Source organism: Corylus avellana, chromosome 4 (assembly GCF_965113065.1).
Source record: "Corylus avellana chromosome 4, dhCorAvel1.hap1.2, whole genome shotgun sequence".
NCBI classification, from domain to species: Eukaryota; Viridiplantae; Streptophyta; class Magnoliopsida; order Fagales; family Betulaceae; genus Corylus; species Corylus avellana.
In genome coordinates, this window is record NC_142493.1 from 12,296,266 (window position 1) to 12,320,698 (window position 24,433).

The following is a 24,433-nucleotide window of genomic DNA, read 5'->3' on the forward strand; positions in this document are numbered from 1 at the left end:
AGCAGGGACAGAGCCAAGAAATGTTATGGGAGGAGGCCAACCAAATTTTTTTTTTTTTCGGTTCTTTAGAATTTTTTTATTAAAAAAAAATTATTTTGGTTGTTTTTTATGAACTAAAGACTATTGTAAGGGCCAAAAAAAGTGAGCATTTGAAAGTAAGGGCCAAAAAATAGACATTTGAAAGTAAGGATGAAAAATAAAAAAACTTAATGGGTATGACCCAAAAAAATTACGAATAGGGCCAAAAGTTTTTATTGGATATGGCCAAAAAATCTAAAAATAGGGCTATTTTTTTTTTTTTTTTGGAGGGGGGCCAAATGACTAATTAAACTTAAAACATTACTTTAATTTTTATTTATTATTATTATTACTTTTTTTTTTTTTTTTTTTACTTATAATTTGTTTTTCTTCCTTATTTGGGGGGGACCATGGCCCACCCTGGTCCCCCCCTCCCTCCGTCTCTGGTTGGTAGGAGTTGGTGTCCTATAACTAGAAGAGGCATTAAAATCATTAAAATGAAAATTCATACTTCCCCCTCACTTTTTAACATGCAAATATCTCACATAAAACATTAACCATTTTTATTTTTTATTTTTAAATAATAATAAAAAACAACTAACTAACTAAAAAAATAAAACTAAAATTTAAAAACTCACAAAAATGACCAAAAATAAATTTTTGGCAAAAATCTACAGAACTGCTGCAATTGCTGCCTGTGCTGTAGGGCTGCGCGGAAGGTGCTGCGGCAAAACTGTAAAACAAGCCAAAACAAAACAAAAAAAAAAACAACAAGAAAAATCTTCTTTTTTTATTTATTTATTTATTTATTTTATTAGTAACACAAATAAAACAAAACAAATTGCAGAAAAATAAAATCCTAATTATAACTAGTAGAAGAATAAAACTAATTTAGAAATAAATTGGTTTAAAAAATTAAACAATTTCCCGGCAACGGCGCCAAAAACTTGTGTAAATTTATTTAATCCGAAGTTCTCACAAATTAAATCATAGATATGTTTTACTATACTTCAAAGAATTAATTAAAACCATCCCATGTATCCATTCATTGACCAAATCACAAAAGGAATCCAAATTCAATTGAAACACCAGATGTATCCGTAGAACAAATCACAAGGGATATCCAATTTTTATGAGTTAAAAGCTAAGCAATCAATCATATGAAATTATCTCAAATCATCACATATATCCTTGAATCACAAGAGATATCCAAGAATTACTCCACACAATTGATTAGAAGTAAAACAATTGAAATATAAAACCCTATAAAATCAGAATAATAAAAACTTACATAAAAGTGATGTTGTTCTTCATCAGTGAGGCTTCATCCCCAACCTTAGTTGGGAATTTAGCTCCACATAAAAAATAAAATCTAAACCTAAACCTAAACCTAAAGAAAAACTAAACAAAAGAATTTTGCTCTCTAGGATTGTGTCTCTTTTCTTGAATGCAAAGAAGTCTATTTAAAAGCTTAGGGAAGTCCTAGCAGCCCAAGTAAACCTAGATAATTCGGAGGTCTGTCTCCCAGTCAAAATAGAAGTCTGAAATCGGAATAGGATTCGTCCAGATTTGTGTCCTTTAATTACGAGGCGATTTTGGCATAGAAACTGTCAGAATTAAGAAAATCCTATTTCACAATACATTGTAGTATTTTGAGCTAGCTTTCTAATGCCGTTGAAATCACTTCAATCCGATATTTGAGCAGAGAGTTATGGTCAAAATACTAAGATATGTGCAGAATCTGAATTTGAATCCGATCCAAAATCTTATTCAATCTGAACTTGAATCTGATTTAACCTTTTCTTGGATTTGGTTAGACTTAACCACACAATCTAGGTCTTCTCAGAGTATTATTTCTTCCAAACTTTGCATTTTTCCCTTTAAAGCTGCAGTTTTTCTTCAATGACCTACAAAACACTAAAAACACAAAACTAACACAGAATATTAAATAACGACACAGCTAGAGGATTAATTAATGTAAATAAAGGGGTCCAAATATGCAATATTTGGCACTTATCACATACCTCGACTTGTGTAACTTGTTGAACAGGAGCATTGCTATGATTAGCCATAGCTTTCATGAGCATGTCCAGCTTTTTCTCCATGGCAGCCATTTGAGCCTGGCTTCCACCATTGGTGCTCTCTTCATTTATGCCTTTTCCTTTGAATCCTTGTCTCCCTTTAGATGGGAATTGTTGGGAGTGCTCACTTAATGTCTTGAAGAGCTCCATGGCTTCCTCGCTGCTTTTCTCCATCAACATGCTACCACAAGCTAAATCTACAAGACTCTTGTTAGGATCATTTAAACCCTCATAGAATGTCAGTACCTAATCGTCTTGAGATATATTATGATGAGGGCATTTGAGAAGTAGTTCTTTAAAGTGTTCCCATGCCTCAAAGAAAGGGTCTCCATCTTTTTGTTGGAAAGTCAGAATTTCCCTTCTCAATTGCCTTGTCTTGTGGGTTGGGAAAAACTTCTTTAAGAACTTTGTGGCTATCTCATCCCAAGTATGAATAGAACATGTGGCCAAAGAATTGTACCATCTCTTAGCATTATCTTTTAAAGAAAAAGGGAAGAGGATTAACCTGATTTCTTTTAGAGTTAAACCCTAAACATTCTGAGTCCTACAGAGATCACAGAATTCTCGAATATGCCAATATGGGTTCTCTGTAGGTGTGCCTTTATAGTGTGGACTCATATTGAGTAGCGAAGATAAATCGTAACTGCTCTGCACAATGGGCTAGAAATTAATGCATGATGGTTGGTTGAGGATCTGGGGGCTGAATGAATTTTTCATAGTCTTCGCACCGGAGGTGTATTGTTTCTCAACATGATTAAAACAAAAAAAAAATTAAATAACAAAAGAAAAGTAAAAAGAAAAATAAAAGAAATAAATCAGATCTGTAATTAAAACAGTTTTTGTGCTGCTGTCAGAATGTGCGATCGATCGCACTGTGAGGTGCGCTTGATCGCCCTGGAATGGGCGCTCTAGCGCACCTCTGGAGGCAGAACAACAACTGCAGAAAACTATAAAAACAGAATAGAAATTAAAACAAAAATAAACTAAGGAAAAAAATTCCAAACAAAATCAAACAATCCTCGGCAACGGCGCCAAAAACTTGTTCACAATTACCTACCTAAATTAATAGGCAAATAATTGGATGTTTTACCTGTAAGTGCACGCGGTCAACATAGTAGAATAGTGTGCAAATATGGGGTCATTCCCACAAGGATTGCTGAATCTTGTCTAAAATCAATTCCCAAAGTAAAATAAAACAAGAGATTGGATTTAAGTGGATAATGATAAAAAGGTAGGGCTTTGATATCCACCTCTAATTATATTTAGCTAATATATCAATATGCCAATGTTTTGATCATGTTATGTCTTTATAATGTTTGTAAACCTAAGGGCATGAGTATATACTCCTTAAGCTTTAGATTTCCTTAAGCAACGAGTTAGGCATGGGTGTATACTCTAACTCTTTTCTTTCTTAAAGGATTTAGCATGGTTTATACTAAGTTGTTCTTTAGGAAAGCATATATTCTGTGGAAATCAACAAACACATGAGGCCTAGGGCATAGGTGTATACTCCCGGTTCCCCCATGTTGATTAACCCAAGAACCCGGTGTGGATTACTTTTGTTACTTATGTTAAACCCAGGACTTGGTCATCCAAATTGACTTAACTAACTAGTCCATACCACATGCACATATTGATTAGGCACACATATATGAGAAATTCATGAAAACAGAAATTAATCAATTTAGATATCACAACAAGATCATCAAAAGGTGCCAATATTGAATATTAACTAAATATAACTAGGGCTTCAATCTAGCACTACTAAATAAATTAGTTACATATGAAGTTGATGTTAAACATCTTCATAAAATAAAAGAAAAGAAAGGAAAAGAATAAACCCGAAACTTGAACTTGAAGAGCTCCAATTCTTCTCCTTACTAAGCATACCTATTCTAGAGGCTTAAGGGTCTATTTATAAGCTTTTAAGAATACTCTAGAACCCCTAAAAATTATAGGGTTTGAGCCCTAGTTCGGACTAAGCTACAAAACCCTAAAAGTGCTCTTTCCGTAACAGGGTTGGCGGCTGTCTTGGCCATCACGCATGGGTGCGCTCAATCGTAGCCCGTGTGCGATCGATCTTAGGTCTACAATCGATCCTCGTGCCTACGCTCAATCGTGGATGCCTTGTGCATTGTGGTCCTCGCCTGTAGTGCGCTCGATCGCAGCTCCCCTATGATCGATCGCTCTACTAGAGTCTTCCAAAATCCAAAATAGCTCCTTTTCAAGTCCAAAACTTTTGAAATTTCTTCTTTTTCTTCCAATGACCTACAAAATCAAAGAAAATACATAAAAGAACTAAAATGGCTTAATTAACAAAAACTAAAGGATTAAAACATGTAAGTTAAGGGCTAAAAATATGAACATTTTAGCACTTAACAGCATACAAGAAATTGGTAGCAGAGTTCTATGCCAATCTATCTTACGATTGCACCAGGCCGGATGCTTTGTCCTCCGCAGTTCATGACCAAGCTATTGAGGTGACTTTGGCTAACATTGCCACTACTCTACAGTGCAATGATGAGCACCCCATAGTTTATCTGTTATTTTGCTTTAGTGTTTTTCACTTAATCTTTGTGTTTATCTTTAATTTTGCTTTGTTTCATTTACATTGTTTTTGTGTCTTATTTTGCAAGTACAAGTGTGCTTCGTTTCAAGTTTGGGGGTGTGCTATGAGCCATGCTTTTCCCGACAGTTTTGTCCATATCCCGGGTAAATTCTTTCCATGTTTTAGACACATTGGGGACAATGTGTCATTTAAGTTTGGGGGTATGGGAACACTTTACACACACTTTGTCCCAAGTTTCATGTTGTTTGCTTTGTTTGTTTTGTTGTTAAAATAAATAAATAAAATAAAAAAGAAAAGTTATGCATGTTCTTGTTTGCCTTAAAATTTTGGTTAATCTGAAAGAGTTGTGGTTTGACTTCATTAGTGAGCTTAAAATTTTGAACACATGATCTGATGATAGAATTTGTTAAGTTTGGTTACTTGCTTAGGATAGTTGAGAATTCACATGTTTGATCTGATCGCACATGCACATTAGCACATAATTTGCAGGGTATGACATGAAAGTCTGATGTATGTGTTTTTATGTCTTGGGTAAAATTGGGTGACTTTATTAGATGGATACATTGGCATATATATATATATATGTGATAAAAAAAAAAATCATTGATAAGCTTTTCACTAAGTAACTGGACCTCTTGCCCCAAAGTATTGAGTGTTCACGTCAAAAGGTGAAGAATTTTGATTTGATTAATGTCATGGTTAGTTTGGTTTCGTAGCCTTTTTTGACTTGAGTTAGTAAGTCCTTAGGGGTGTTTTACACCTAATGCCCTAAAACCACTTGGTTTGGGAATCATTGACTTAACACTCGTTATATGGGTCAATTAGAAAGCTTAAGAGAACTAAACATTGCGAACTAAACATTGCACAACCTGACCAATATATATATATATGCCATAGTTATTCGTTCTAATAGGGATTTTAGTGAACTTTGAGATATTGAGAGATTGCACATTGGAAGTAATTGGAAGCTTGATATTTTTATGCTAGTTTACTTTACACTATTTTCAAACTTGTGATGCTTTAGCATGTCTTTTGTAAGTAATTAAACTTTGAGATTTCAATTCATTGTGAAGATGGAGTTTATCTTTTTAAGCTTGCTAATGAATGAAAATCATGGTCTTGAGTTTAACTTAATTTTTTGGATAACATGAACTCTTGCATGATGTTTGTGGGTAACATTTCTGGAAAACCCTCATGAGACTTCACTCATCCTCTAGGGAATTCCTAGGGGAATTCCTAGGGTTTTAAAAGGCTTGTTGCATATGCTAAATGCAATCGTACATCCCACGAAAGATGGATTTATATTTTATTTTCTATTTTTCTATTTTGTTTTTAGTTTTGTATTGCTAAGGCAATATGTAAGTTTGGGGGTGTGTTAAGTGCCAAAATATTCATATTTTAGCCCTTAACTTATATTTGTTAATCCTTTAGTTTCGATTAATTTATGCCATTTTAGTTCATTTATTTGCTTTCCTTGTTTTTATAGGCTTTGGGAAGACAAGGAAGCAATTTCGGAAGTTTTGGACTTAAAGAGCTATTTTGGGAAAAAACTGGAGGCTTCCATTGCGATTGATCGCACTATAGGCGAAGACCAAGACAAGCGCAAGGCATACGCTCGTGCGCACAAGCAGCAGCGTCGATCGTACCTGCGATTGAGCGCCCAGCACAGAGGATTGATCGCACCTGGGCAGCGATCGAGCGCACCCGTGCATGAGGAGCAAGACAGCTGCCAGCCTTCTTATGGAAAGTGTTGGTATTAGGGTTTTGAGCTTTGTACGAACTAGGGCTAAAACCCTACATTTTTTAGGGTTTCTAGAGTATTCCTAAGGCTTATAAATAGTCACATACATACAAAATTGCCATTACCAAGCACAGCAAAATATATACAAACAACTAACCAAGCAAAAGTCTATAGAAATCGTCCTCTCAATGAGGTCGTCTGCGATTTGCGGATCTTCGACCCAGGGTTCCTTGCGTACAAGGGCTCCCTCTTCCTAGGTTGATAGTTTGGCTCCGAATGTCGTAATCTCTCACGGTGAGCAGGGGTTCCGTTCAAATGACTGTGAATCTGCGGGTGTGATCCTGGAATGTCGTAGATATTTTCCCTAGCTCCAAGATGAGGCTTCTTACGAATTGTTGAAGTCCACTAAGCGTGTTGTAGATGTTCTCGAGATCAAAGTCGCTTGCTAGTGTGGACAAGGAGATTCCATTAGCTGCGCATCCCTCCTGGTGCAGCTCTTGGTGTTCGTGGCGCTCATAGTTGATGGTGCTCCTAGTCAGAAGGGTGTAAAGGCAGAGAACCCTATCCTACGTGATAGTGGTGAGATTCTTGATCAGAAGAACTCGGTTGATCATCATGTGGTATACTAGTCGGTCGTCATGCTAAAAGGCATGCGGGTTCGTGTGAAAACTCCTGAACTAATATGATGGGGGCTGGCCCACGTCGGGCATATCCATCCGTCTTTCTACAATGATGTTGCAGCTATGGTAGAGAGAGTTGTATCAGTGCTCCGTTTTGGTGACCCTGAAGTGTGTGCAGTCGTAAGAAAACTGGGGGTCGCCGCTATCGTTGCCTCAGCCGAAACATCCTGAGTAGAGCTGTGAGCCAAAGACTTGTCAAAAATGGTCTCTTCCTCCACCTCCCCATCTCAACATCACAGTTGGAGTCCTGATCCTAAGCCTCCTAGAGTTGGGGTCGGGTCCTACTGAATCGGGTTGGGTAAGAGGAAGATGAAGTTACCGCACTTGCTCTTGTTCGTGCGAAAAAGCATCACTACCAATTCTAAGTGCAACCTTAACAATAACTCATCTAACTACAAAAATGGTAGCCTAGTTCTAGAAACTGAAATCCCTCCTCAGGTGTTAGGAAAAATGCAAGGAGGTATCGGGAAACATTGGGATATATGAAAAACATAGTGGGGTTGCAAAGGTGTTGGTTCGTAGTTTAGAAATTCAGTTAAAAGCTCAGTAGCATAGCAAGTGGATTCAGTTGCAAGGATAATCGGGTCATTTCAGACTCTTAGGCCAAATACCTAAGTCCGACTAGGTGAGAGTTGGTGGGTTCCAAATGTCGTGGTTGACTTTAATCTCAAGATTGTTGAGAGGGGTCATTAATGACAAGGATACCCTTAGGGGCGAGAGGTGGGAAATGTGGGGTCATCTTGGGATAGGGGCATTTCGGTCAAGAATACCGAAATTGACAAGATATCTGGTTCCTTCGAGTAACCCATGATAATGGTGACCTCAAAATGCGAGGGCACCTAGGTACTTGATAAGTCATGAAATTTTTTAGGTCTAGGCTTTGAGGGCCTTTTGGTAATTTTGTATTAAAAGAATATAGCATCGAAATGAATGTTGCCTCCCCTGGGTAGTCTAATATAACAATGTCCTCAAGATGTGAGGATACCAAGGTGATTATAAAAATTAAGGTTTAGGTCTCAGGGGTATTTTAGTAATTTTTGAATTCGAACAAAATACATAAATTCATTTGGGTTAAGGTTGGTGGCTCGAAATGTTCGCTATTGTCCTAAGAGCAAGTCCTCATAGTGGCGACCTCAAGATGCGAGGTTACCAAGGTATGAGAGTTAGAGTTTTAGGGCACAAGGCATTTTGGTCATTCTTAGTTCTAGACAAAATGCCAAAATTCAAACGGCTAGGTTCATAGGTTAGGCTTTCAATTTAAAAAAGCTTGAGGCTCAATTCAACAGGTAGGCCCGACCCGTTTTAACAAACTGAGTCGTCCCCAAATTAGGTGAAAACTCCCAATTTGAGAGTGAGGGGTATTTTGGTTATTTTCAGATCCGGGTGAGAACTCCCGAATCCAATAAGTCAATATGTAGATCGGGTTTCCAATTGAGGGGTTTGGGCTTTATTGAGACCATGAAAGACAAAAATTTTGAATTCAGGGCAAAACCCTCAAATCCAACGGCTAGGGTTTCGGGTTGGTCAACAGTTGAGCGAATGGGTTTTGTTCATAGGGCATTTAGGTCACCACCCATGCATCAATTGCATGGTGGGGTCAAGAAAACACAAGGATTCAGACTTAGAGCAAAAATCCCCAAATCCGAATATGTGGTGGTTTGGGAAGGGAAATTGGTTCTAATCGCAACCACAACCATCCTAACACAACAAGTAAACGTCTAGATGCTCAATCCTAACCAATAATTAAGGGAAGATGAAAACCCAATTCGAAAACCCTAAAATCGTAAAATTGGAAATTTCAAATTTTTAATGGTTAAAAGCACATACTTCATTTAAAAGATGGAATTTAAAACTCACGGAGACATGGCTGAAAATTACTAGGGAGATGTTTGGCTTGAGATAAAATGGGAGAAATAGGGTTTAAAGAGTGCTCGGCCGTCTTTTAAAAAAAGGACGCATGGGCTCTAGGCGAGTGCTTGGCCCTATACCCAAATATATATATATTTTGAAACCAACAGTTCAAGGGCCAAGTATTTTCTTAAAACAATTGGGGGTATGAAAACAAGGCTAGTTGGGATTGACACGAAAATCATTTTTTTTTTGTGAAATTCATTTTCTTTTTGAAATTCACTTTGAAAAACACATGAGCATCTATTGTAAAATGTACTACTAAGTATGGTGCATAGTCTAACCACTGTACTATTAAGCACAATGCGTAGTTTAACTACTGTACTGCTAAGTATAGCCCGTAGTCTAACCATTGTACTGTTAAGTACAACGCGTACTCTAACTATCTCGCAACCTACCTACTCAAAAGCTACCCAACCTCTAGCACTCTCCGGTCGACTCTACTGATAGGTCTGCTTCGGCTTTGACCAATGCCTCATAGTCCTTGTCGATGTTGGAGGGGGAAGCGGCCTTCTGTCGTTGTTGTCTGGTCATTCTTGGAGTCTGCTTGTGCTTTCCCTTCTTGAATTTGATCTGGTGGTAGCGACTTAGGCCTTCGGAAGGGCATGGTTGAAACCTAGCATTGATGGGGCGAGGTTTGAATTCGAGTGTGTAAGGCCCATACTTTGCTAGACATTCTTGGATAGTTGCACTGCGTCGGCACCTTTGCGCGTCTAAGTGTAGAGTAGGATCAAGTGCCCATAATGCAAATTAGGTGATCCTGTCCAATCCTATGCTAAGCAATCAAGAAGGCTATTACTATATCCCGCACCTCAATCAAACAACAATCAGAGAACCTAGGTCTATCCTATGCTCCATTCTTTAAGATTTATACCTAGGGTATTGATGAGTGCCAAATATGGTATATTTGGACCCCTTAATTTACATTAGTTAATCCTTTAGCTGTGTTGTTATTTAATGTTTTGTGTTAGTTTTGTGTTTTTAGTGTTTTGTAGGTTGTTGAAGAAAAACTACAGCCTTAAAAGGAAAATTGCAAAGTTTGGAAGAAATCACATTTTGAGAAGACCTAGATGATGTGGTTAAGTTTAACCCAATCAAAGAGAGGATTAAGTCGAAATTTTTCTAATTGGAGTCAAAATCGGATTGGATTCAAAATCAGATTATGTATACGTCACAGTATTGTGACTAGAACTTTTCTCTCAAATATTGGATTGAGATGATTCTAGCGGCATTGGAAAGCTAATTCAAAATACTACAATTAGTTGTGAAATAGGATTTTCCTAATTCAGACAGTTACTATGCCAAAATCACCCCACAATAAAAGGACACAAATCTGGATGAATCCTATTCCGATTTCAGACTTCTATTTGGACTGGAAGACAAACCTCCGAATTATCTAGGTTTACTAGGGCTTCTATGACTGTCCTAAGCCTATAAATAGACCTCTTTGCATTCAAGAAAGAGACTCAAGTTTGGAGAACAAAATTTCACATCTTTTCTCTCTTTAGTTTAGTTTTTCTTTAGGTTTAGGTTTAGATTTTATTTTTATGTGGAGCTAAATTATCAACTAAGGTTGGGGATGAAGCATCACCGATGAAGAACAACGTTACTTTTATGTAAGTTTTTATTATTCTGTTTTTATTGAGTTTGATTTCAATTGTTTTACTTCTTTTCAATATGTGACATGATTCTTGGATATCCCTTGTGATTTGTTCTTCAGATACATTTGGTGTTTCAATTAAATTTGGATTCCTTTTGTGATTTGTGCAATGAATGGATACATGTGATAATTTTGATAATCTTTTGAAGCATACTAAAACATACATAAGATTTAATTTGTGAGAACTTCGGATTAATATTGATGAACATGAAGTACGTTGTTATGATTCGGTGAGTGTGAATTCCCAAACCTTAGTACCTTTATCTTTTGTTTTACTTTATTTAGTTTATGTTGTCTTTTAGTTTTAAAAACCCAAAATGAAAAACCTTTTGGAATTAGGTTAGGATAAAATTAGTTTAGATATAAGTTGTTCCTTCAAAAATATAATTTTCTATGGGATCGACCTCGCACTTGCAATCCATTAAAGTACAAACGATTCGTATACTTGCGAGTTAAATAAATTTGCACAACACGTTTTTGGCACCGTATCTGGGGAATTGTTCAATTTCTGAAAACAATTTATGTTTAAATTGATTTTATCTTTCTACTAGTTATAATTAGGATTTTATTTTTCTGCAATTTTTATTCCTGTTTCATATATATATATATATATATATATATATATATATATATATATATATATATATATATATATATATATTTCTCTTTTTCTTTGTTGTTTTTTTGGCTTATTTTACAGTTCTACCGAATCCTAATCCGCACACAGATCCGAGTGCGATTGAGCGCACATCAGCATGCTTGAGCGCACTCGTGCCGCAAGGAGCACCAGTCAATAGACCAACGCGCAGCAGACAACACCTTCTGAACACCAACGCAAGTGTGATCGAGCACAACTGTAGTACGCTCGAGCACACTCGTGGTCAAAGGCAGCATCTGTTTCATGTTGTGCGTGCCTGTGCTCGACAACTCCCTACGTCAGTTCGAGCTCACGGACACAGCCGCAGCATCATTGACGGATCAGTGCATCTGCGCTCGATCCCATCCAACTTGCACTCTAGTGCACCTCCAGAGGTAGCACCAACATACTGGCAGTAGCTGAAAAATTTTGCCAAAAATTTATTTTTGGTCCTTTTATGAGTTTTTAAATTTTAGTTTTAATTTTTTAGTCGTTTTTTTTTTTTAAGTTTATATATATATATATATATAAAATGGTTAATGTTTTATGTGGGATATTTGCATGCTAAAAAGTGAGGGGGGAAGTATGAATTTTCATTTTAATGATTTTAATGCCTCTTCTAAATATAAGACACCAGCTCGTCCTACCAACTACCCTTTTATCCACATGAACCATGTTCATACTGCTCCAATCCTTATTATCATTATAGTGATTGTCCATCATAAGGACAAGTTTCTAATTTTCCATATGAGCAAATAAACACCAGTTTCTCCAGTTCAGGGTTTGATTCAAATTCCAATTATTACAACCCGGAGTGGAGCAACCAATCTAATTTCTCATTGTCAGCTCAGGCTACAGGAAATTACACTCACCAATTTGATGAAGTGCACCACTTAGACTACCCTCAGTTCAATCACCAAGCTCAACCGCCTACTTATCAATCCATCACTCAAGTGCCACAGCCTTTTCCACAAGAGTTGTCATTGGAAGACATATTCAAAGCATTCATACAAAATATGCAACAATCCAGTCAAAATATGCATCAAGCTATACAAGAGCTCAAGAATTCCAACTCCCAAACCATACAAGAACTGCGACAATTCAATTAAGAGCTTAAAGATGCCAACACTCAAGCTACCACAGGGAGGGAAGAATGGATTGGCCAGAGTGAGAATGGACACCCATCTGAACATCAACTTGACCCAATGGCTCAATATTGGGACAATGAGAGCATAGAGGATAACAATAAGGAAGAAGAGTTTCAAAGTCAGTTGATGGCTAAAAGGCACTACATAATTGATGAGGATGACTCCGAAAATTCTTATCATGAGTGTTGTGTAAATTTATTTAACTCGCAAGTGCACAAATCGTTTGTAGTTTAATGGGTTGCAAGTGCGAGGTCAAACCCATAGAGAATTGTATTTTTGAAAGAACAACTTATATCTAAACTAATTTTACCCTAACTTAATTCCAAAAAAAGTTTGAATTTCGAGTTTTGAAAATTAAATGATAAACATAAACTAAATAAAATAAAACAAAAGGTAAAGACTAAGGTTTAAGAATCCACACTCACTGAATCATAACAACATACTCCATGTTCATCAATATTTATTTGAAGTTCTCACAATTTAAATCTTATATATGTTTTACTATGCTTCAAAGAATTAATCAAAACCATCCCATGTATCCATTCATTGACCAAATCACAAAAGGAATCCAAATTCAATTGAAATACCAAATATATCTGTAGAACAAATTACAAGGGATATCCAATTTTTATGAGTTTAAAACCAAGCAATCAATCGTATGAAATTATCTCAAATCATCACATGTATCCTTGAATCACAAGAGATATCCAAGAGTCACTCCATACATTGATTAGAAGAAAAACAATTGAAATATAAAAATCAATAAAATCGGATAAATAGAGACTTACATAAAAGTGATGTCGTTCTTCATCAGTGAGGCTTCATCCCCAACCTTAGTTCAGAATTTAGTTTCACGTAAAAATAAAATCTAAATCTAAACCTAAACCTAAAGAAAAACTAAACTAAAGAGAAAAGTTGTAGAATTTTGCTCTCTGGACTTGTGTATCTTTTCTTGAATGCAAAGAAGTCTACTTATAGGCTTAGGAAAGTCCTAGAAGCCCTATTAAACCTAGATAATTCGGAGGTCTGTCTCCCAGTCAAAATAGAAGTCTAAAATCGGAATAGGATTCGTCCAGATTTATGTTCTCTAATTGCGGGGGAATTTTGGCATAGTAACCGTCCGAATTAGGCAAATCCTATTTCATGACAAATTGGATTATTTTGAGTTAGCTTTCCAATGCCGCTTGAATCACTTCAATCCGATATTTAAGTGGAAAGTTACGGTCAAAATACTAAGACATGTGCAGAATCTAAATTTGAATCCAATCCGAAATTTTATCCAATTTGAACTTTAATTCAATCTGATCTTTAATCTGATTTAACCTTTTCTTAGATTTGGTTAGACTTAACCACATCATCTAGGTCTTCTCAAAGTATGTTTTCTTCCACACTTTGTATTTTTCCCTTTAAAGCTGTAGTTTTTCTTTAATGACCTACAAAATACTAAAAATACAAAACTAACACAAAATATTAAATAACGACACAGCTAATGGATTAACTAATGTAAATAAAGGGGTCCCAATATGAAATATTTGGCACTTATCAATGAGCATGTCCAAGCCACCACCAACTTTGAAAGAGTGGAAAGTGCTACAAAAAATTATCTTCCTAAAGATGAGGTATTTCAATTTTGTCCAATTGCTCGCATTGATGATTTAAAAAAGAGAATACAACAACTCAAGACAGTTAGGGCTGCCTATGTCAGAGTTATGAATAAATTCGAACCATGTTTGTTTTGTGAATATTGTTATATTCCCACTCACCACCAAACCGAATGTCCATTCATTTTACACTAGATGGTTGATGAGGATAAAATTGTGGATAACAAAGAGGAGCAAGTTGAGCATGCCCAAGTCACCACCAGACTTGAGAGTGAGGAAATTGTGGATAACATTGAGGATGAAGAAAAAGAAGAAATTGAGCACCATGAGAATAGTGATCCCCCAACGGATCCTAATCTGCCCAGTGACATGAAAGTGAGTACTAAAGCTCATGCCTGCATCACTGTCCCTCTTGAGACATATCAAAGATCCAAAGCTTCATCGCCTAAATGTCTCAAAGAGCCATCTTATGTCAAGATACTCAAGGACTTGTGCACACAAGCACACAAATCTAGGAACCACTTTCCTAAGAAGATCCTTTGAAGCAAGCAATTCTACATAAGATGGAGAAATATCTTTCCAGAGGGGTATGAAGTTTTGAAGAAGAAGGGATGGAAGAAATTGGTTGGACATCCGCATTATAGGGGAAGCGCTGTAAAGTTTTCTCCTCCAGTTTATTTTCTGAACTTCACTCCACAAATTCTTTCTTTTATTTTTTATTACATGTTTTTATTTTTGTTTTTGTTTCTAACAGCAATTAATCTTTTGAAGTTTTGTTTCTGTGAAAAAAAATATTGCTGTTAGTTTTTGTTGACAGGTATTTTGGTGTTTAAGTTTGGGGGACCCCTTGGCCTTGTTCACACTCAGATTTCCTTACTTCTGGTAATGTATTTCTATACTACACATTGAGGGCAATGTGTAATTCAAGTTTGGGGGTATGGAAAAACACTTTGTCTGTTTATTTTTGTTATATTGTTTATTTTTGTTCTTATTTGTTTATTTTTATTTGTCATTTTGTGTTAAAAGATTTGAAAAATAAAAAAAAAATTTTGCTATGTTGTTGTCAAGTTTGAGTTAAACTGTAACTGTGATTTGCATTTCATTAGCTTGCTTAAAGGGTTGCATACATCATTATGTCATTAGGAGTCTTTGTCCTTTAACTTATTTTTAGGTAAAAGAGATTTCACTTGTTTTGAGATAAATTTTTATGAGTACATTAGCATGTTTTCTGTGAGGTATGACGTTTGAGCTTAAGCTTGTTATCTTTGAGATTTGTTGGATGACCTATTGATGAATAACCATTGGCTTGCAAGATATAAAAAACAATAAAAAAAATAAAATAAAAAAGAGAAGGAAAAAGAAAAGAAAGATTATGTTGAATTTTCCGCTGAGTAATCAGACCTCTTGCCTCATTAAGCATTGAGTGTTCGCATCAAAAGGTGTGAAGTTCAGTGTTGATTTATGATATGGCTAATCTGACTTCGTAGCCTTTTTGACTTAAGTTAATAAGCCTTTAGGGATGTTTTACATCTAGTGCCCTAAAGCCACCTGGCTTGGGAGTCATTGGCCTAACACTTGTTACATGGGTCAATTAGAAAGCTTAAGGGAGTTAGACATTACAGAGCCTATTTTTTTTTTCATTTTTTATTTGAAAAGAAAAGAAAAGAAAAGAAAAATGCATATCTTGTCTTTGTTATTTCATCTGTTAGGGATTCTTACAAATTTTGTGGAACTTGTTTTGTTTAAACTGAAAGCTTTATGGTTGTATGCTAATTACACTTTGCACTTTTCAGAACATAATCGATCATTTGAAAGAAGGGAGAACTCCCACATGCAATCATTTGAAAGGATGGAGGCTCATCTCAAGCAAATATCAGGCATCCTCAAAGAAGAAGAGTGTCAAAGTCAGTTGGTGGCCAATCCTAATAAGCACTATGTGGAGGAAGAGTGCACCTACTATCATGAGCAAGCTGTCACATAGAGGAGTGAAGAGGTGGCGGAAGATCAAGTGGAAGAAGGGAAGGAGGAGCAAACTGAAGTTCCACAGGAGCCACATCAGGAAAGAGAAGAAAGCACTAAGATTTTTTCACCATTAGCTCTTATTCCTGAAACACCAAGAGGCCAAGAGAGAAGTCTGTTAGAGCTACCACATGAGCAAATTGAGGACATCAAGATAGAGAAGCTCCCTGAGTTTCCTTCCTACTTTATTCCAGTTCATGATTCCCCACCGGATGAGAAACTGTTTGAGAAAACTCAAAGTGGCCCTCTCGGATCTATAGACATTTGGAATCACCTTGCAATAGAAAAGATTCATTCCTTTCGGTGCAAGAGAAGAAAAGACTGGTGCTTCAAGTTTAAAGTGTCACAGTCTAGCTGAAGACGTTAAACTTAGAGCTCATGGGAGGCACCCCATAGTTTATCTTGTTATTTTATTTTTGTGTGTTGCACTTACTCTTTTTATTTAGTTTTGTTTCCTTTTACATGTTTTCGTGTTTACTTATTTTGCAGGGACAAGTGTACTTCAATTTAAGTTTAGGGGTGTGCTATGAGCCATGCATTCCAAGACAGTGTTGTCCATCTCCTAGGTAAATTCTTTCCTTGTTTTAGACACATTGGGGACAATGTGTCATTTAAGTTTGGGGGTATGGGAACACATGTTGGCTACACATACTTTGTCCCAGTTTCATGTTATTTGCTTTGTTTGCTTGTTTGTTTATTTGAAAAAAAAAAAAAAAAAAAAAAAATTATGCGTGTTCATGTTTACCTTAAAAATTTGGTTAATCTGAAAGAATTGTGACTTGAATTCATCAGTGAGCTTAAAATTTTGAACACAAGCACATGTTTGATCTGACCACACAAGCACATTAGCACATAATTTGTGAGGTATGATATGAAGTCTGATGTGTGTGTTTCTGTATCTTGGGTGAACTGGGTGATTTATTAGATGGATACTTTGGCATATATATATGTGTGTGTGTATGTGATAAAAAAAAAAAACATCATTGATAAGCTTTTCACTAGGAAGCCTTTTGGTAAACTTAGAAATTGGTTTGGGAGGATAGGAGGATGCATGGACAAAAGGAGGTTCCACCTGAAACCTTCTGGGTGGACGTACGGCCTCGAGCCCGGACGTACAGTTAGAAACATTCCAGGGAACGCTATTTTGGCTAGTGTTAAGTGCCAAAATATTCATATTTTAGCCCTTAAACTTATGTGTGTTAATTCCTTAATATCGTTAATTTGTGTTATTTTAGTTATTTTACATGTTTTTCATGCTTTTGTAGGCTTTTGGAAGAAAAGGAAGTAAATCTAAAAGATTTGGGCTCAAAGAGAGAAATTGGGAAAAATTGGAGTTCCTGACAGTGCTATTGATTGCAGGTTCCCTGCGATTGAGCGCACTACCAAAGAGGACACGCAGCAAAGCAGTCATGTGCGATCTAGCGCCTCATGATAAGTGTCAAATATTGTATATTTGGACCCCTTTATTTACATTAGTTAATCCTTTAGTTGTGTCGTTATTTAATGTTTTGTGCTAGTTTTGTGTTTTTAGTATTTTGTAGGTCATTGAAGAAAAACTACAGCTTTAAAGGGAAAAATGCGAAGTTTGGAAGAAAGCATACTTTGAGAAGACCTAGATGATGTGGTTAAGTCTAACCAAATCCAAGAAAAGGTTAAATCAGATTAAAGTTCAGATTGGAGAAGATTTCGGATCGGATTCAAATTCAGATTCTGCACACGTCTTAGTATTTTGACCATAACTCTCCGCTCAAATATCGGATTGAAGTGATTCAAACGGCATTGGAAAGCTAGATCAAAATACTACAATTTGTTGTGAAATAGAATTTTCGTAATTCTGACAGTTTCTATGCCAAAATCGCCCCGCAATTAAGAGACACAAATTTGGACGAATCCTATTCCGATTTCAGACTTCTATTTTGACTGGGAGACAGACCTCCGAATTATCTAAGTTTACTTGGGCTTCTAAGACTTCCCTAAGCTTATAAATAGACTTCTTTGCATTCAAGAAAAGAGACAATCCTAGAGAGCAAAATTCTTTTGTTTAGTTTTTCTTTAGGTTTAGGTTTAGGTTTAGATTTTATTTTTATGTGGAGATAAATTCCCAACTAAGGTTGAGGATGAAGCCTCACCGATGAAGAACAACATCACTTTTATGTAAGTTTTTATTATTCTGCTTTTATTGGGTTTTATATTTCAATTGTTTTACTTCTAATCAATTGTATGGAGTGATTCTTGGATATCTCTTGAGATTCAAGGATACATGTGATGATTTGAGATAATTTCATATGATTGATTGCTTGGCTTTTAACTCATAAAAATTGGATATCCCTTGTGATTTGTTCTACGGATACATCTGGTGTTTCAATTGAATTTGGATTCCTTTTGTGATTTGGTCAATGAATGGATACATTGAATGGTTTTGATTAATTCTTTGAAGTATAGTAAAACATATCTATGATTTAATTTGTGAGAACTTCGGATTAATATTGATGAACATAAAGTATGTTGTTATGATTTGGTGAGTGTGAATTCCCAAACCTTAGTACCTTTATCCTTAGATTTACTTATTTTATTTAGTTTATGTTTATCCTTTAATTTTCAAAACTCAAAAATCAAAACCCTTTTGGAACTAGATTAGGATTTAATTAGTTTAGATATAAATTGCTCTTTCAAAAATACAATTCCCTGTGGGATCGACCTCGCACTTGCAATCCATTAAATTACAATCGATTCGTGCACTTGCGAGTTAAATAAATTTGCACAACAAGTTTTTGGCGCCGTTGCCAGGGAATTGTTTAATTTTTGAAACCAATTTATTTCTAAATTAGTTTTATTCTTCTACTAGTTATAATTAGGATTTTATTTTTCTGCAATTTGTTTTGTTTTATTCGTGTTACTAATTAAAAAAAAAAAAAAGATTTTTCTTGTTGTTTTTTTTGTTTTGTTTTGGCTTGTTTTACAGTTTTGCCGCAGCACTTTCCGCGTAGCCCTACAGCAAAGGCAGCAACTGCTGCAGTTCTGTAGATTTTTGCCAAAAAAATTTATTTTTGGTCATTTTTGTGAGTTTTTAAATTTTAGTTTTATTTTTTTTGTTAGTTAGTTGTTTTTTATTATTATTTAAAAATAAAAAATAAAAATGGTTAATGTTTTATGTGAGATATTTGCATGTTAAAAAGTGAGGGGGAAACATGAATTTTCATTTTAATGATTTTAATGCATCTCCTAGTTATAGGACACCAGCTCCTACCAACTACCCTCAAAATTTTTGCCCACATAATCCATGTTCATACTGCTCCAATCCTTATCATCATTATAGTGATTGTCCATCATGGGGACAAGATTCTAATTTTTCATATGAGCAAATGAACACCAGTTTCTCCAGTCCAGGGTTTGATTCAAATTTCAATTATTACAACTCGAACTGGAGCAACCAATCTAATTTCTCATGGTCAGCTCAAGCTACAGGAAATTATGCTCACCAATTTGATGAATTGCACCATTCAGAATATCCGCAGTTCGATCATCAAGCTCAACCTCCTGTTTATCAGTCTACCACTCAAGTGCCACAGCCTGCACCACAGTCATCACTGGAAGACATGATGAAAACATTAATAGAAAAAGTCGGCCAGTCCAACTTCCAGATGAAACAAGAACTACATCAATTCAATCAAGAGGTCAAAGATGAACTGTGTCAATTCAATCAAGAGCTCAAAGATGAACTGCGTCAATTCAATCAAGAGCTCAAAGATACCAATACTCATGCTACCGCAGGGATGGAAGAATGGATTGGGCAGAGTGAGAATGAACATCCATCTGAACATCAACTTGAACCAATGACTCAATATTGGGACAATGATAGCATAGAGGATAACAATGAGGAAGAAGAGCTTCAAAGTCAGCTGATGGCTGAAAGGCACTACATGATTGATGAGGATGATTCTGAAAATTCTTATCATGAGCATTGCCAAGTCACCATCACACTTGAGAGTGAGGAAATTGTGGATAACAAAGAGGAGGAAGAGAAAGATGAGCAAGTTGAGCAAGTTGAGCACCATGAGAATAGTGAGCCCCCAATGGATCCTAATCTGCCCAGTGACATGGAAGTGAGTACTGAAGCTCCTGCCTGCATCACTGTCCCTCCTGAGACACATCAAGAGCCCAAAGCTTCAGCGCCTGAATGTCTCAAAGAGCCATCTTATGTCAAGATACTCAAGGACTTGTGCACACAAGCACACAAATCTAGGAACCACTTTCCTAAGACGATCCTTCAAAGCAAGCAATTCTACATAAGATGGCGAAATATCCTTCCAGAGGGGTATGAAGCTTTGAAGAAGAAGGGGTGGAAGGGATTGGTTAGACATCCGCATGATCGGGGAAAGCGCTGTAAAGTTTTCTCCTCCAGTTTATTTTCTGCACTTCACTCCACAAATTCTTTCTTTCCTTTTTCATTATATTGCATTTATTTTTATTTGTTTTTGTTTCTAACAGCAATTAATCTTTTGATGTTTTGTTTTTGTGAAAAAAAAAAATATTGCTGTTAGTTTTTGTTGACAGGTGTTTTGGTGTTTAAGTTTAGGGGACGCCCTAGCCTTGTTCACACTCAGATTTCCTTACTTCCGGTAATGTATTTCTATACTACACATTGAGGGCAATGTGTAATTGAAGTTTGGGGGTATGGAAAAACACTTTGTCTATTTATTTTTGTTCTTATTTGTTTATTTTTATTTGTCATTTTGTGTTAAAAACTTTGAACAAAAAAAAAAATTGTGCTATGTTGTTGTCAAGTTTGAGCTAAACTGTGACTGTGGTTTGCATTTCATTAGCTTGCTTAAAGGGTTGAACATCATCATTATGTCATTAGGAGTCTGAGTCCTTTAACTTATTTTTGGGTAAAAGAGATTTCACTTCTTTTGAGATAAAATTTTACGAGCACATTAGCATGTTTTCTGTGAGGTATGATGTTTGAGCTTAGGCTTGTTCTCTTTGAGATTTGTTGGATCACCTATTGATGAATAACCATTGGCTTGCAAGATATAAAAAAACAGAAAAAAAAAATAAATAAAAAAGAAAAGAAAGATCATGTTGAGTTTTTCACTGAGTAACCGGACCTCTTGCCTCATTAAGCATTGAATGTTCGCGTCAAAAGGTGTGAAGTTCAGTGTTGATATTGCTAGTCTGGCTTCGTAGCCTTTTTGACTTAAGTTAATAAGGCCTTAGGATGTTCTACATCTAGTGCCTTAAAGCTACCTGGCTTGGGAGTCATTGGCCTAACACTTGTTACATGAGTCAATTAGAAAGCTTATGGGAGTTAGACATTGCAGAGCCTCTTCAAAAAAAAAAAAAAAAAAAAAAAAAGGAAAAAAATGCATATCTTGCCTTGGTTGTTTCATTTGATAGGGATTCTTACAAATTTTATGGAACTTGTCTTGAGTTTAGGCTAAAAGCTTCATGATTGTATGCTAATTACACTTTACACATTTCAGAACATATGAAGTCTAAATTGTCCATTTATGAGTGATTTGATTCTGGATTTCCTTTTGACAGTGATGAAGGTGTTTGTCTTTTTAAGCTTGCTCATGAATAAGAACCATGGTTTATGTGAAACTTCTTTCTTGTTAACAACATAGTGGACAATGTTTGTGGGTATCATTCCTGTTAAGCCCTCACGAGACTTCACTCGTCCACTAGGGATGCCTAGGGTTTAAAAGGCTTGTTGCATATGCTAAATGCAATCGTCTCTCCCACGAAAGAGGATTTATGTTTCTTGCTTTCATTTTATTTGTTGTTTTGTTTTGCTAAGGGACTAGCAAAATGTAAGTTTGGGGGTGTTTGATAAGTGTCAAATATTGTATATTTGGACCCCTTTATTTACATTAGTTAATCCTTTAGTTGTGTCGTTATTTAATGTTTTGTGTTAGTTTTGTGTTTTTAGTATTTTGTAGGTCGTTGAAGAAAAACTACAGCTTTAAAGGGAAAAATGCGAAGTTTGGAAGAAAGCATACTTTGAGAAGACCTAGATGATGTGGTTAAGTCTAACCAAATCCAAGAAAAGGTTAAATCAGATTAAAGTTCAGATTGGAGAAGATTTCGGATCGGATTCAAATTCAGATTCTGCACACGTCTTAGTATTTTGACCATAACTCTCCGTTCAAATATTGGATTGAAGTGATTCAAACGGCATTCGAAAGCTAGCTCAAAATACTACAATTTGTTGTGAAATAGAATTTTCGTAATTCTGACAGTTTCTATGCCAAAATCGCCCCGCAATTAAGAGACACAAATTTGGACGAATCCTATTCCGATTTCAGACTTCTATTTTGACTGGGAGACAGACCTCCGAATTATCTAAGTTTACTTGGGCTTCTAGGACTTCCCTAAGCTTATAAATAGACTTCTTTGCATTCAAGAAAAGAGACAATCCTAGAGAGCAAAATTCTTTTGTTTAGTTTTTCTTTAGGTTTAGGTTTAGGTTTAGATTTTATTTTTATGTGGAGATAAATTCCCAACTAAGGTTGAGGATGAAGCCTCACCGATGAAGAACAACATCACTTTTATGTAAGTTTTTATTATTCTAATTTTATTGGGTTTTATATTTCAATTGTTTTACTTCTAATCAATTGTATGCAGTGATTCTTGGATATCTCTTGTGATTCAAGGATACATGTGATGATTTGAGATAATTTCATATGATTGATTGCTTGGCTTTTAACTCATAAAAATTGGATATCCCTTGTGATTTATTCTACGGATACATCTGGTGTTTCAATTGAATTTGGATTCCTTTTGTGATTTGGTCAATGAATGGATACATTGGATGGTTTTGATTAATTCTTTGAAGTATAGTAAAACATATCTATGATTTAATTTGTGAGAACTTCGGATTAATATTGATGAACATAAAGTATGTTGTTATGATTTGGTGAGTGTGAATTCCTAAACCTTAGTACCTTTATCCTTAGATTTACTTATTTTATTTAGTTTATGTTTATCCTTTAATTTTCAAAACTCAAAAATCAAAACCCTTTTGGAACTAGATTAGGATTTAATTAGTTTAGATATAAATTGCTCTTTCAAAAATACAATTCTCTGTGGGATCGACCTCGCACTTGCAATCCATTAAACTACAATCGATTCGTGCACTTGCGAGTTAAATAAATTTGCACAACACCTCACACATAAGATCAATCGCAGACCTGCGATCGAGCGTACTCGTGCGCTGGTGACACAACTGCTATAGCCAGACTCACTTTCCATCCATATTAGGGTTTTCCAAGTCCCACTTGTAGTAGGACTAAAACCCTACGAATTTTCTAGGTTTACTAGGGTAACAAGGACTTCTAAAGCCCTATAAATAGACCTCTAAACCTTGAGAATAGTAAGCTGGAAAAGACAACTTTGGGGAGAGGAATTGGAGGCTACCCTTTGGTTCTTTCTTTCCCTTTTCTCTTTTCTTTTATTTTTATTATGCATAACTAACTCTTAAGGAGGGCTAGATTGAAGCCCGAATTATGTTTATTTAATATTTCAATAGTTGCACCTTTGTGATAATCATATTGTGTTGCTTAACTTGATTAATTCCCGTTTTCTTGAATTCCTCATATGTATGTGATTGGCCATTATATGCATGTGGTATGGACTTGTTAATTAAATCAATTTGGATGATCGAGTCCTGGGTTTAATAAGAGTAACAAAAGAAATCCACATCGGGTTCTTGGGTTAATCAATATGGGGAACCAGGAGTAGACACCCATGCCTAATTCGTTGCTTAGGGAAATCAATAGTTTAAGGAGTAGATACTCATACCCTTAGGTTGGCAAACATTAGGTATTCATAAGATGATTGGATCATTGGCATATTGTTATATTATCTAAATATGGTTAGTAGTGAATATCAATGCCTTACCTTTCATTTATCTTTATATCTTTTTATTTCTTTTTCATAATATTAATTTAGTAACAAGTTAATATTTTTATCAATTATAAAATAAAATCAATAATTCTCGTGGGATCGATCTCGTACTTGTTGCACTATACTGTTATTTGATCTTGTGCACTTGCGAGTAAAACGTACTAAATATTATCTATTAATTTAAGTAGTATTTAGCACAACAAGTTTTTGGCGCTGTTGCCGGGGATTTTTTTATTTTGTTTGGAATTTTTTCATTTAATTTATTTTTGTTTTAAATTTTTTTGTTTTTCTAGTTTTTTCCACAGTTCCTGTTCTGCCTCTGGAGGTGCGCTTGAGTACCCAACCAGGGTGATCGAGCACACCTCACGGTGCGATCGATCACACATCCAGACAGCAGCACAATTACTGCACTAATTATAGATCTAACTTTTGTTTTCTTTTTCTTTTTATGTAGGATTAGTTT

General features: G+C 35.6%; 1 non-coding gene across 1 annotated transcript; it reads left to right on the forward strand.

The window, feature by feature from the left end:
• The first annotated feature begins 2,361 nt into the window (after nucleotides 1-2,361).
• On the forward strand, nucleotides 2,362-2,468 carry LOC148586329 (small nucleolar RNA R71). The gene has a single exon (XR_015912023.1). It is a non-coding gene; the product is annotated as a small nucleolar RNA R71 (small nucleolar RNA).
• Nucleotides 2,469-24,433: the final 21,965 nt, after the last annotated feature.